We start from the raw sequence: 12,955 nt of genomic DNA, 5'->3' as shown, positions 1-12,955 counted from the left end.
CCGACGTGGCATGGTTAACGTGGAATATAGTCAGCTTCACGTGGCGTCCGTTGGCGATGAGTCAACCAAACGATTGAACAGTTGTATGTTTGATTTGGAGCGATCTGATCATAGCCGTTGATTGGAGATGCGCGTGATCATACGGATGAGATGGCACTCGATCGTGATCAAGTGTGATTATTCAAGGCATTTATTCGGTATGCGAATGATCTGTACCGTAGATCGTTAATCCAACAGTCAAATCTGATTGGATGCGATCAAGGGGCATGACCATTCGATCAGATGCATCAAGGCCTATAAATAGGCTACGAAATCAGCCATTTCATTTCATCCACAAAATTAAGAAGCATTCCTGCAATTATCTATCTCTCTCTCTCTCTCTCCCTCCCTCTTGATTTTAAGTGTTCGATCAACAGTTTCTTTAAGTAATTTCTGTTTTTCTTACTGGTAATCAAGTTCTGCAGTGATTATCAGTGTCTTGGTTTTTTTGATTATATCAAGAGTATTCTGATCTATTGTCGTCAGTGTAGACACCGATAGACTTGATCTTTAGATCACGTTTCATCGTATCCTGGAGGCAAATTTGCTGTAACCCCCTACACACCTTTTTGTGGGTGCAAATATTGTCTTTAGGAAAGCGACTTGAAGTATCAAATTTCTGTTCTATATAGACAAGTTCATTGCTAAGTTTTGAAGACCCAAAGATGACCAAATGAAGAATTCAAGACGAATTGTTCCAATAATCTAAAGACAATATCTAGATATAGCAATGTCTATTCAGAAAATGACTCAAGATTTCATGAAGCCTAACCGTTTTGATGGAGGAAATTTCCAACACTGGCCAAAAAAGATGCACTTTTTGCTCACCACTCTCAAAGTGGTCTATGTGCTAACCACCCCCTATCCGGTGGAGCAAGAAGACGAGACTATGGATCAAACCCGTATCAGAACCAAATGAGAGAATGATGACTATATTTGCCGAGGACACATTCTGAATGCGTTGTCAGACTCTTTGTTCGATGTGTATCAACATCTGGAAACGAAAAAACAACTATGGGACATATTACAGTCAAAGCACCTCACCGAGGATACCACCAGTAAGAAATATCATGTTAGTAATTTTATGCGTTTTACTATGATTGATACAAAGCCCATTACGGAACAATTCCATGAGATCCAACGTATTCTGAGTCAGTTTTGACAAAAGAATATGAACATGGATGAATCTATTGTAGTTTCATCTATAATAGAGAAGCTGCCATCTTTTTGGAAGGATTTTAAGAAAACTCTAAAACACAAAAAGGAAGATCTTACTTTAGAGGAATTGGCTCAACATCTTCGAGTTGAGGAAGAGTCAAGGCTTCTTGAAGGTAAAGATAACCAATTGGCTCAGACTTCCAAGATCCACATGGTGGATTATGGCAAGAGGTTTAACAAAAAGAAGCGTAAGTGTGAACCCCAACCCGAGAAACATGCTAAGAAGCAGGAAGGTGCTTGCTGGCACTGTGGCGAGCCAGGGCACTTCAGAAATGAATGCCGGTTATAGAAGAAGAAGTCAGAAACATCAAATGCCAAGAACAAGTTTGTGGCTATTATATCTGAGGCGAACATGCTCGAAAATGCTGGTGATTGGTGGATTGACTCAGGAGCAATAAGGCATGTCTGCAACGACAAGAGTCGTTTTACTACTTATGAACAAGTGAGTGATGGAACAGTTCTCTACGTGGGCAACTCTTCAACTGCTGATATCAAAGGCAAAGGGGCAGTGGATTTAGAGTTCACATCTGGAAAAGTCTTAAGTCTTAGTGGTGTTTATCATGTACCTGATGTCAGGAAAAATCTTGTATCTGGAAGCCTGCTTAATAAGCATGGTTTCAAGTTAATATTTGAGTCGGACAAATTTGTCCTGTCTAAGGGTAGGATTTTTTTTGGGAAGGGCTATATGTATCAAGGAATGTTCAAACTTAACATTATCAATAATACATCTGTTTCTGCTTATATTGCTGATTCTCTTTCTTTATGGCATGCTCCTTTAGGTCATGTTAATACTAGGAAAGTGCATGATATGGTTAATTTAGATTTAATTCCTCAGTATGATATTGATATGTTTGAAAAATGTAAATTTTGTGTGCAATCTAAAATTACTCGCATTCCATTTCCTAAAGTAGATAAAATCACATCTCTGCTTGAATTTGTGCATAGTAATGTATGTGACATGCATAATACCCCCATTAGAGGTGGTAAGAGATATTTTTTAACATTCATTGATGATTTTTCTAAGTACTGTCATATATCTTTTGCATTCAAAAGATGAGGTGCTTGATAAATTCAAGATTTTTAAGACAGAAGTGGAAAATCAATGTAATGTCAAAATAAAAAGACTTTGGTTTGATAGAGGCGGTGAATACCATTTTCTAGAATATTGTGAAAATGTTGGCATTATTCATGAGAAATTTGTACCGTACACGCCATAACAAAATGGAGTAACTGAAATAAAGAATAGGATATTAACATAAATGATTAATGCTATGCTTTTTTACTCCAGTTTAAGTTCGGGTTTTTGGGGTGAAGCCTTGCTCACTGCTTGTCACATACTCAATAGAATTCCTCTCAAAGGAAGAAATGTTACTCCTTATGAACTTTGGAAAAACAAGAAACCTAATCTAGGTTACTTGAAAACATGGGGCTGTAGAGCAATAGTCAGATTGCCTGAACTTAAAAGGAAGAAATTAGGTGAAAAAGGAATTGAATGCATATTCCTTGGCTATGCTATACATAGCAAAGCATATAGGTTTCTAGTAGTAGAGCCCAATGGTTTAGTGGAAACAAATACCATCATTGAATCATGTGATGCATTATTTTATGAGAACCGTTTCACAACCATTCCAAGGTTGGATTCTAATAAAGAAAATGAATCAACTCCTTTGATGTATACAGAGGAAAGTGAACGGCATGAACACATTGAGCCTGTTGAGCTAAGGATGAGTAAGAAGGCTAGGACTGAGAAGTCATTTGGCCCTGATTTCATTGTTTACCTTGTAGAAGGGAACTAGGAAAGCTTATTGTAAGCAAACAATGATTTCTTTGAATATGGATTCAGATCCATTAACTTTTGAAGAGGCTATGAAGTCTCAAGATGTTTCTTTCTGGAAAGAAGCAATAAACGATGAGATGGATTCTAGCATGAGTAACAATACCTGGATACTTGCTGATTTGCCACTTGGATCCAAACCAATTGGTTGTAAATGGATTTTCAAAAAGAAAATGAAAGTTTATGGCACAATTGATAAGTTCAAAGCCAGATTAGTTACTAAGGGTGTGTTTGATTGGACGGACTGGAAAAGGGGGGATTAGAATCCATCGGACTTGAGTCCTGGGACTGTGAATCCCCCGGACTATTTGGTCGGATTGGATATGTATCCTGTGTTTGTTTTTTCATGGGATTAGATGTCTGAATAGGACTATTTTCAGTGAATCAAACGTTTGGTTGGACGGACTGGATAGGATAAATGAACAAAAGACTATTTTACCCTTTTTCAATTGTTTATTAAGTAATAGCAATATTAAACATATCTTTAATATTTTAATTATTTTTAATTAAATAAATTCATTTTTTTAAAATTAAATAAATAAATAAATAAAATATCAATAAAATTTGTTTTAAATCATTATTGTATAACAAATCATTTTTTTTTTACATGCAAAACTTTACTGTGTTTGTTTATTTACACAATTAAATAAATAAATAACCACTAAATTTGATTTAATAAAATACTGTATAACCTGTATAAAAAATTTATATTATTTTTTTAATTAAAATTTTAAATAAATTTTAAATAAAACACATATTAAAATTTAAATAATGAAATTAAATAAATTATAAACAAAATTTTAAAATAAAACATCAATAAAATATCTATAAAAAATTATTTTAAAAATTTAAATAAATAAAACATCAATAAAAAGTTAAATAAAATTATTTTATTTTTAAATTGAGACATTTAAATTTTATTGAATTTTATTAAATATAATACATAATTAAATAGTAGAGGGTCAAAATGGTCATTTTCGCATTTAATCCCAACAGTGAATAGTCCCCCACATTCTATCCCACCCCCCCTAGGACACAATAGTCCCCCATCTGGGGGACATGGAGTCCGGCCGGACTCCATGTCCGGCGGACTAAAAAAAAATCAAACGGCGGATAAGGAACACTATTTGGATTGTAATCCAAATAGTGGATAGTCCCCCCTCCAATCCCCCCAATCAAACACGCCCTAAGGGTTTTACTCAAAAAGAGGGTATCGATTATTTTGATACATATGCTCTGGTGGCCAGAATTGCCACCATTCGAGTGTTGATTGCCTTAGCCTCAATCTATAAGCTTGAAATCCATCAAATGGATGTTAACACCGTTTTCCTAAATGGAGAGTTAGATGGGGAAATCTATATGCAATAACCGGAAGGATTTGTTGTACAGGGTCAAGAGCACAATGTGTGTAAACTCATGAAGTCTCTACATGGACTAAAACAAGCTCCAAAACAGTGGCATGACAAATTTGACAAAGTAATAGTGTCAAATGGTTTTAGGATACATCAATTTGATAAGTGTGTATACAGTAAGTTTACTGGCAATAGAGGTGTAATCATATGTTTATATGTAGATGACATGCTTATTTTTTGTACTAACAATGATGTCATTGCAAGTACTAAAAGTTTCTTGTCGTCTAGCTTTAGTATGAAAGACATGGGCTTGGCTGATGTAATTCTAGATATTAAGATCAAACGGGAGGACAATAATTTGATTCTAACCCAGTCACACTATATTGAGAAAATTCTTAAGAAATTTAATCAATATAATTGTACACCCATGTCTACACCTTTTGATTCAAATTTGAAATTGTATCCTAATATTAGAAGGGTTATTGATCAGCTAGAATACTCAAGAGTAATAGGTAGCTTGATGTATGCCATGACTTGCACTAGACCTGATATTGTTTTTGCAATGGGAAAACTTAGTAGATACACTAGTAATCCCAGTAATGTGCATTGGCATGCTGTTAACCGAGTACTTAGGTACTTGAGGAAAACAATAGACTATGGAATAGTCTATAATGGCTATCCAGTAGCGCTGGAAGGATTCACGGATGCTAGTTGGATAACTAACTGTGAAGATCACTCGTTCACGAGTGGTTGGGTTTTTACTCTTGGAGAAGGAGCTATCTTCTAGGGTTCTAAAAAGAAAACGTGCATAACAGACTCAATCATGGCGTCAGAGTTTGTAGCATTGGCTTCTTATAGCAAAGAGACAGAGTGGCTAAGGAATCTCTTGTTAGAGATTAAGCTATGACCAAAACCTATGTCGCCAAAACTTATGCCACCAATATCTTTGCATTGTGATAATGAAACAACTCTATCACTGGCCTATAGCCATGTCTATAATGGAAAGTCCAAGCATATAGGACTGACACATAGCTATGTTAGGCATTTAATCACAGAAGGTGTGATTACCATTAGTTCTGTATAGTCAAGTGAAAACTTGGCTGAGCCCTTAACAAAGGGATTTGTAAGGGATTTGGTGTGGAAAACATCAAAAGAGATGGGTCTTAAGCCCACTTAACATAATCACTCCTGGTGGAAACTCGACTCAACGCTTAAAGAAACATCAAGTCTTGAGTTCAATGAGCCCAAGTACATCATATGTCGTGATTGCAAGTGTAAGAACCCGAATATACAAATAAAATAAATAATTAAATAATAATTATTTTACAATCTCAAATATTTTTCTTGTGAATCTTTAAGTGAAAATTAAATAATATTTGGAGGGTCTTTTAATTAATTTTAAAACATAAAATAAATTTATGGTGGAAGTCTTTAATTTAGAGGTAAGATTTATTATTAAAAAAATAGGGGACCAATTAGTAAGCATATTTGATCTAATAATATTTATATGTTATTTAAATTAATTAAGAGAGAAAATAAAATAAAATAAATGATAATAAACTAGAGCCTTTTGGTTAGATATATATATAGGAACCCTAGGTTGTCTAACACAATTTATTCACTAGCAGCCTAATACAATTTTTATAGCAGCAGCAGCAGCAGCAGAGAGAGAGATTGAGAGAAAAGAAGAAGAAAAAAAAAGAGTTGCAAATAAGGAAGGATTTTTGGGTGTGGTAGGCCTTTATCTCTCTTCTTTCTTTTGTTTTTGTTCTTTATCCTTACCTTATTATTATTTAGTTCATTGATGGAGAGGTTGTAGGTTTATGTATTTTGTATATAGATATCCTGTTAAGAAATCTGAGGAGTTAAATTTGTATGTAAAGAATTGGTGTAATTCTTAGTTTAAAAATTCTGTACAAAACCATAAACTTTAAAAATCAAGAAACCATATCAAATGGATGAATTTTGAACTGAAATTTGTAAAGTAAATTAATTACATATTGAATTGTATATCAAGATTTTCTTATAATTTTTGGGAGTCAAAATCTATATTAACTGGTGCGTTCAAATTTGTCCAGAAAATTGGTTTAAAATAGTAACTTCGGAAGTATCGTTCTCTTTGGGTATAAATCCAAAAATTGTCAAATCAGCGTCATTAGAACCGGTTACGAGTCTAGTTTCTTAAATTTTTGGCCTTGCATTGATTTCTTGTGTATACTAAGAGAACCATTAATTTCTTTAAAGTATTGCAGAAAACAACCTATTTGGGTGTAATTAATTGTAAATAATTATTTTAATAAGCAAATCAAGTAAAACCAATTGGGTTTGAAACTTAGGATATGTTAGTTGATATTTGGAGGGTTTTGGAATTTTTCAAACAACATGGAGTGGGTTTTTAATTTTCAAAGTTAGCGAATAGATTGTGAAAACTTGTTTAAAATTCTATTTTATCTTAAAGTTACTTTTAGTTAAGTTTCAATCGGAACCCATGTCTTGGGTAATTTTAGACCTTGAAGAACATGAACTTAGATATTATTTAAGAGTAACAGTGAGTGGGGCTGAGCTATGTTAGTGCGCTTTAGTGTGGGGTATTTAGTTTATTATTCTCTTTAGTATTTTTAAATTAGTAGTGACGTGTAGTTTTCATACTTGATTCAGGGCGCTAGTTGGACTTTCATATTCTATTCGAGGGTTATATTATTTTGTTTCAGGTGAGTAGTTGCATGCTACATATTTTTATAAATGTTCCCCTACCCTAAATTGTTGGAAAATTGAATTGTTGTTTCAGGACTAAACTGTTTTGATAAATTATTATAATATCAATGAAATTAAATTATTTTTGAAACATGTGTAAACCTGGCATACTGTAAACTATTTGTTATGGTCTCATGTTTATAATGGTGAACTACCATGTTTTGCGAAACTGAATTGTATTGATTATTGGGACCATCTGTATATTTAGTTTAGGGAAATTATTCCACTGTGTGAGGTGACTCTGGCCACCAGAGAAAAGATCTGGGTTGAGCCGTGATGACTCTAGTGCTCAACGATTGTAAGGAAAAGACCTGGGTTGGGCTGGATGACCTTTAATTGGATCATCTTAGAGAAAAGGCCTGGGTTGTCACCTTGAGGATAACTCTTAGTTCGGTATTGGATCCAACGGGCTTATAGCCTTGAGAATTGTATGGCATGTTACTTGTTATTCTTGGTATCCAGAAAATTATCAGTGTTCATGTTGTAATCTGTTTTAAGTGAAAAATGTCATTTATCATGTTCTTGAGAGACATGAGTATTTTAACTATTGAATGGTGGAACCTTCTTTTTGAAACATATTATCTTTATCAAAACTGTATGCCAATTTAGTTTCTGTGATATATATGTTATTTTGGAATTGATCCCTGTTTTTCAAAACTATATATACTATCCATATTGCTATTCACTGAGCTATCAGCAGACTTAGTTGTTTACCAATTCCAAGTGTTAGAAAGACTTAGAGTAGACTCATGGCATAGCGGGGACTCGACTGCATGGACCTTTTAGGACATTCGTTTATTTTGTTTTAACTTGTTATGTCGGGTTTTGTGCATATTTTGTGGTTAGATTTTTTTTATTTAGAATTATTTTATTTTGTGGGCAGTTTGTGTTCCATTTAGTATATATTTTTGGAAGTTGGTTATGGTTGGTTTACCATTTATACTTATGACTTGTCACTGGATTGAGTTTTGATTTATTTATTTATGGGCTATCATCACATTTATTCTTCGTGATTTTGGGTTCATGTTTAGGCTTACGTGTGCCTTGGGCTGAGTTCCTGTGGGCCACTGCCGGTCATGCCCGGATTTGGGGTGTGAGCATTATGGTATCAGAGCTATAGTTTATCGAGTTGCATATCTTGCATTTCATCATTTAGACGAGGTCTGAGTCCCTATAGCCCTTAGTAGGGTATGGTTAAATTAGTTTTGTTTAAGCTTGTGTTGAGCTTTTCTTGATTTCATTTTGAAGGTTAAGAGATGCCACCTAGATATCTACATTGTTTGACTATTTCTTGTGCGCCTTTGGATGCATGTATTGTTGTGTCTACTCTATTAGGAGAAACGATAGTATTAGGGGATGTTTGTAGATCTTGTGAGATAGAGATGGATGGTAGAATTTTTTTCTGGTGGATTTGACTTCCTTAGAGACGAAGGATTTTGACGTGATTTCAAGGATAGATTAGTTGATGAAGCATGTTGCCTTTGTTGATTGTTTTAGAAATAGGGTAGTTTTTGCTATGTTAGGACAATATGAGTTTTTCTTTCAAGGAGATAGGAAAGGGTCTTCTATCTGTTTTATCTCTTCCCTTCAGGCTAACCGAATGTTGAGGAAAGGGTGTCATGGTTATTTAGCTTGTGTGGTGAGTACCCAACAACCAGAGCAGAAGTTAGAGGAGTTGCCTGTAGTGAGGGAATTTGTTGATGTTTTTCTAGAGGATCTACCTAGTCTTCCTCTAGACTGTGCGGTAGAATTTTCCATTGACTTGGTCCCCAATACAACACCTATCTCTAAAGCGCCCTATAGAATGGCACCATTGGAGTTAAGGGAATTATAAACTCAGTTACAGGAGTTGCTAGACAAAGGTTTTATTAGGCCTAGTGTCTTACCTTGGGAAGCACCTGTGTTGTTTGTGAAGAAGAATGATGGGTCTATGAGATTGTATATTGATTATAGAGAACTGAACAAAGTCACAATGAAGAATATGTATCCTTTGCCACGCATTGATGACCTATTTGACCAGTTGCAGGGAGCTCAAGTATTCTGTAAGACTGACTTGAGGTCAGGCTATCACCAGTTGAAGGTAAGGGATGAGGATGTTCCTAAGACTATCTTTAGAACCCGTTATGGGCATTATGAGTTCTTGGTGATGCCTTTTGGTTTCAGAAATGCACCAACCACATTCATGGATTTGATGAGCAGAGTCTTTAAACCCTAGCTGGATAAATTTGTGGTAGTGTTTATTGATGACATCCTAATTTATTCGAGAAGTAAGGAGGAGCATGAGCAGCATTTGAGTGTAGTACTGCAGATCCTTAGTGTGATACCCCCAAAATATAACACAAATAATCCATTTCATAAGATCTGTGAACATACTGAAATGATATACTTCATTCATCAGTCTCTATTACAAAAAAAATATTACATGCATTATACATTCATAAGCATTTATTCTGAATCTACAGCATGTAACACAAGTTAATGATAACAAAATAAATGCCCGACGGGCTTACATCTTTTCAAAATATCACTTGGTTATAACAAAAGAAAGAGTTTTAAGCTCTCTATACATGTAAAGCCCTCAGCCTGAATAAACATATAAATATAAATAAAATAAAATAGAGCCTTCAGCTCCTAATCCTCCCAAGCTATGTCCTTGAAGGTGGCATGTCACCAGTACCTGAAAATGGTTTCCCAAGTAGGGTGAGCCAAAGCCCAGTTAAAATAGTCTAATACAATGTATGAAGTTTAACTAAGATATAAGTGTCAGATAAATGTTCAATATTCATGATCAACTTACGTTCTTTCCATAACCATTCAATACTGATATTCATACCTCAATCCATTCTCAACTATTCATTTCTAGTTAATTCATTTCATTTCAAGTCATATGGAAAGTATACATAATTTTCCAAAATGATCCAATTGAGACTACAACTCAATGGTTCCCTATCCACATAACCATCATACAAACACTTCAACTTTGCCATTTTACGAAAATTTCATCCGCGGGATCGACACCCATGTATTTATAAGATTTCGGGACTTTCACCCTGGACACTCTAGCCAACTTAATTCTCAATGGAGTCCTTCCCCTATCTCCTCCCAAACTATGGAGTACATCCTATTTCTTCTCCAAAAAACATTATACATATACAATGTATTTAAATTCATCGTCATATACAATGATTATCCATAACACATGTTTAATGCCCTAATCATACCATCATATTCAATGACAACTTAAATGATTAGTTTCAATTTACCTAATCATCATACAATTTTTACAACAATCCTGGCTATCCTCCACCGACAGCCCTATATAGATATTTCTAAACAGATATACAATCTTTATAATAGATAATTTATCAAATTGTCCAAGAATGAGTGATTAAATAAATCCAACTACACCATTCATTTACAACTTTTCCCAATTCCACATTTCTCACATTAATTTCATTATTTATGCAAAATAATATTCAAAACACATTTAGGGTAAATCTCCCATTTTATTCAAATATTAATCCAAAGACTAAAATTTACCATTTTAACACAAGATATCATCATATTCAAAACCTCATAATCATCTATGGAACACAATATAGAAACCCCTCTTTCAATTTGAGAACAAACCCTAAGTTTACCCAAAAACTCCCATGTTTTCCACCATTTATACATACATAACCACAAATAACTAAGTAAAAACTCATACTAAGGTATAGAATATCCCTACCTCAAAGAGAGAACATGAGCCACGTAAGAGAGAAACTTCAAAAGTGCCAAAATCCAACTCTAATTGGTTTAAAGAGAAGATCTTGAGAAGCTCCACTTTTTTTATCAAAGGGAGTAAGGTGGAAAGATAAAAGAATCTAAGCCAAAATATATATATATATATAGAGAGAGAGAGAGAGAGTATTTTAGAGAGAGAGGCTCTCAACTTTAAGATTTTGGCTGAAAAGATATGAAAAAGTGATGTAAAAAGTGCTTTTCGCAGTCTGATATATGCGCAGTCCGCTCGAGCGGAGGGTTTCGCACTCGAGCATCAGACACAAAGATTTGTTCCGCTCAAGCGTAGAATACATACCTCTAGTATTTTGCAGACGACAAACCAGCCGCTCGAGCTCAAGAAAGGGCGCTCGAGCGCCTACCCGCTCGAGCGTGAAAGACACTCCTCCAGCACTTTTGTAGACGTGCAAAGTACTGAGGGCTTACAACTCCCGCTCGAGCGTAATAAAGTCTGCTCGAGCGGAGGACCAAAATTTACATATCCTGCTCAAACGGAAAACCAAAATCTGGGCAATACAAAGTTTAAAAACTTAAGTAACCAACTTGTTCCAAACACAACCACAACAACCCAAAGACTAATTTCAAAGGTATACAAGGGAAAAAGAGGTAGATAACAATATGAAAGCATTAAACTCGAGCCCAGAACATCACAAGAGTCGGGTAAAAACCATAATCGCTATAATTTCCCCCCTTTAAAGAATTTCGTCCCCGAAATTTACGATATAAGTTTCAAAATCAAGTTTAGCCAACTTCCAAAATGATTATAACTCAATACTCAACACCATGATCCATTTACCGGTCATTCAATCTTTTCACAAGATGAACAATTTCATAATATACATCTCTCGAAATTTAACCAATTTCAATACGCAAAACTCATATTTCCAAACATATTCAATGTTTATGATAAATTTGCATTTCCGAAACATATTCAACATATATAATGTTCTTACAACTCAAAACATATACAATGTCTTTATAGTTCATACACAAACTAAAATCTCAACATATAATCAAACATCAACAAATAAGTCCAGATATTTCTTGTGGACTTCCAATTCATGCTCCCAAGTTGCTTCCGTGATGTTTCCACAATACTTTGACCAAGGGAATTGTCTTGCCTCGCAAGACTTGGTCCCGTATATCCAAGACTCTCACCGGTCTCTTCTCATATGAGGCATCCTCTTCTACCCCCAAGTTGGTCCAATCCAACACGTGCGATGGATCCAGCTCATACTTCCGAAGCATACTAATATGAAACACACCATGCACTCCGCCAAGTTGTGGTGGCAACATCAAATGGTATGCAAGCTCCCCAATCCGCTTAAGGATCTCAAAAGGCCCAATAAACCGAGGGGACAACTTCACACTCTTCCTAAATCTCATCAAACCCCGCCTAGGTGATATTTTCAAAAGTACATGGTCTCCCATCTCAAAAGATAAGGGTCTTCTCCCACGGTTGGCGTAACTTTTCTGGCAGCTCTAGGCTGTAACCAACCTCTTACGGATAAGTGTAACTTTCTCCATCGTTTCCTGAACCAACTCTGGGCCCAACAAAGGTGCATCACCCATCTTGGCCCAACACACTAGAGATCTACACGATCGGCCATACAAGGCCTCAAACGGTGCCATGCCAATACTCGATTGGAAGCTATTATTGTAGGCAAACTCCACTGAGGGTAAGTATCTCTCCCACGACTCCTTAAAATCAAGGACACAACCTCGAAGCATATCCTCAAGAATCTGAATTGTACGCTCGGACTGCCCGTCGATTTGAGGATGGTAAGCCATGCTAAAAGTCAGTCTAGTACCCAAGGCACTCTGCAAACTCTGCCACAGTTGAGCTGTAAAACGCGAATCTCTATCCGAAACAATAGTTACAGGGACTCCGTGCAACCTCACTATGTCCCTGATATACAAATCGACAAGATAGTCTATTGAGTTATTTACGCGCATAAGTAAGAAGTGCACGGGC

The sequence above is a fragment of the Camellia sinensis genome, chromosome 10, assembly GCF_055761805.1.
Source record: "Camellia sinensis isolate YWXY chromosome 10, ASM5576180v1, whole genome shotgun sequence".
Classification (NCBI taxonomy): Eukaryota; Viridiplantae; Streptophyta; class Magnoliopsida; order Ericales; family Theaceae; genus Camellia; species Camellia sinensis.
The sequence above is the reverse complement of the archived record's forward strand: the minus strand, read 5'-3'. Positions refer to the sequence as shown.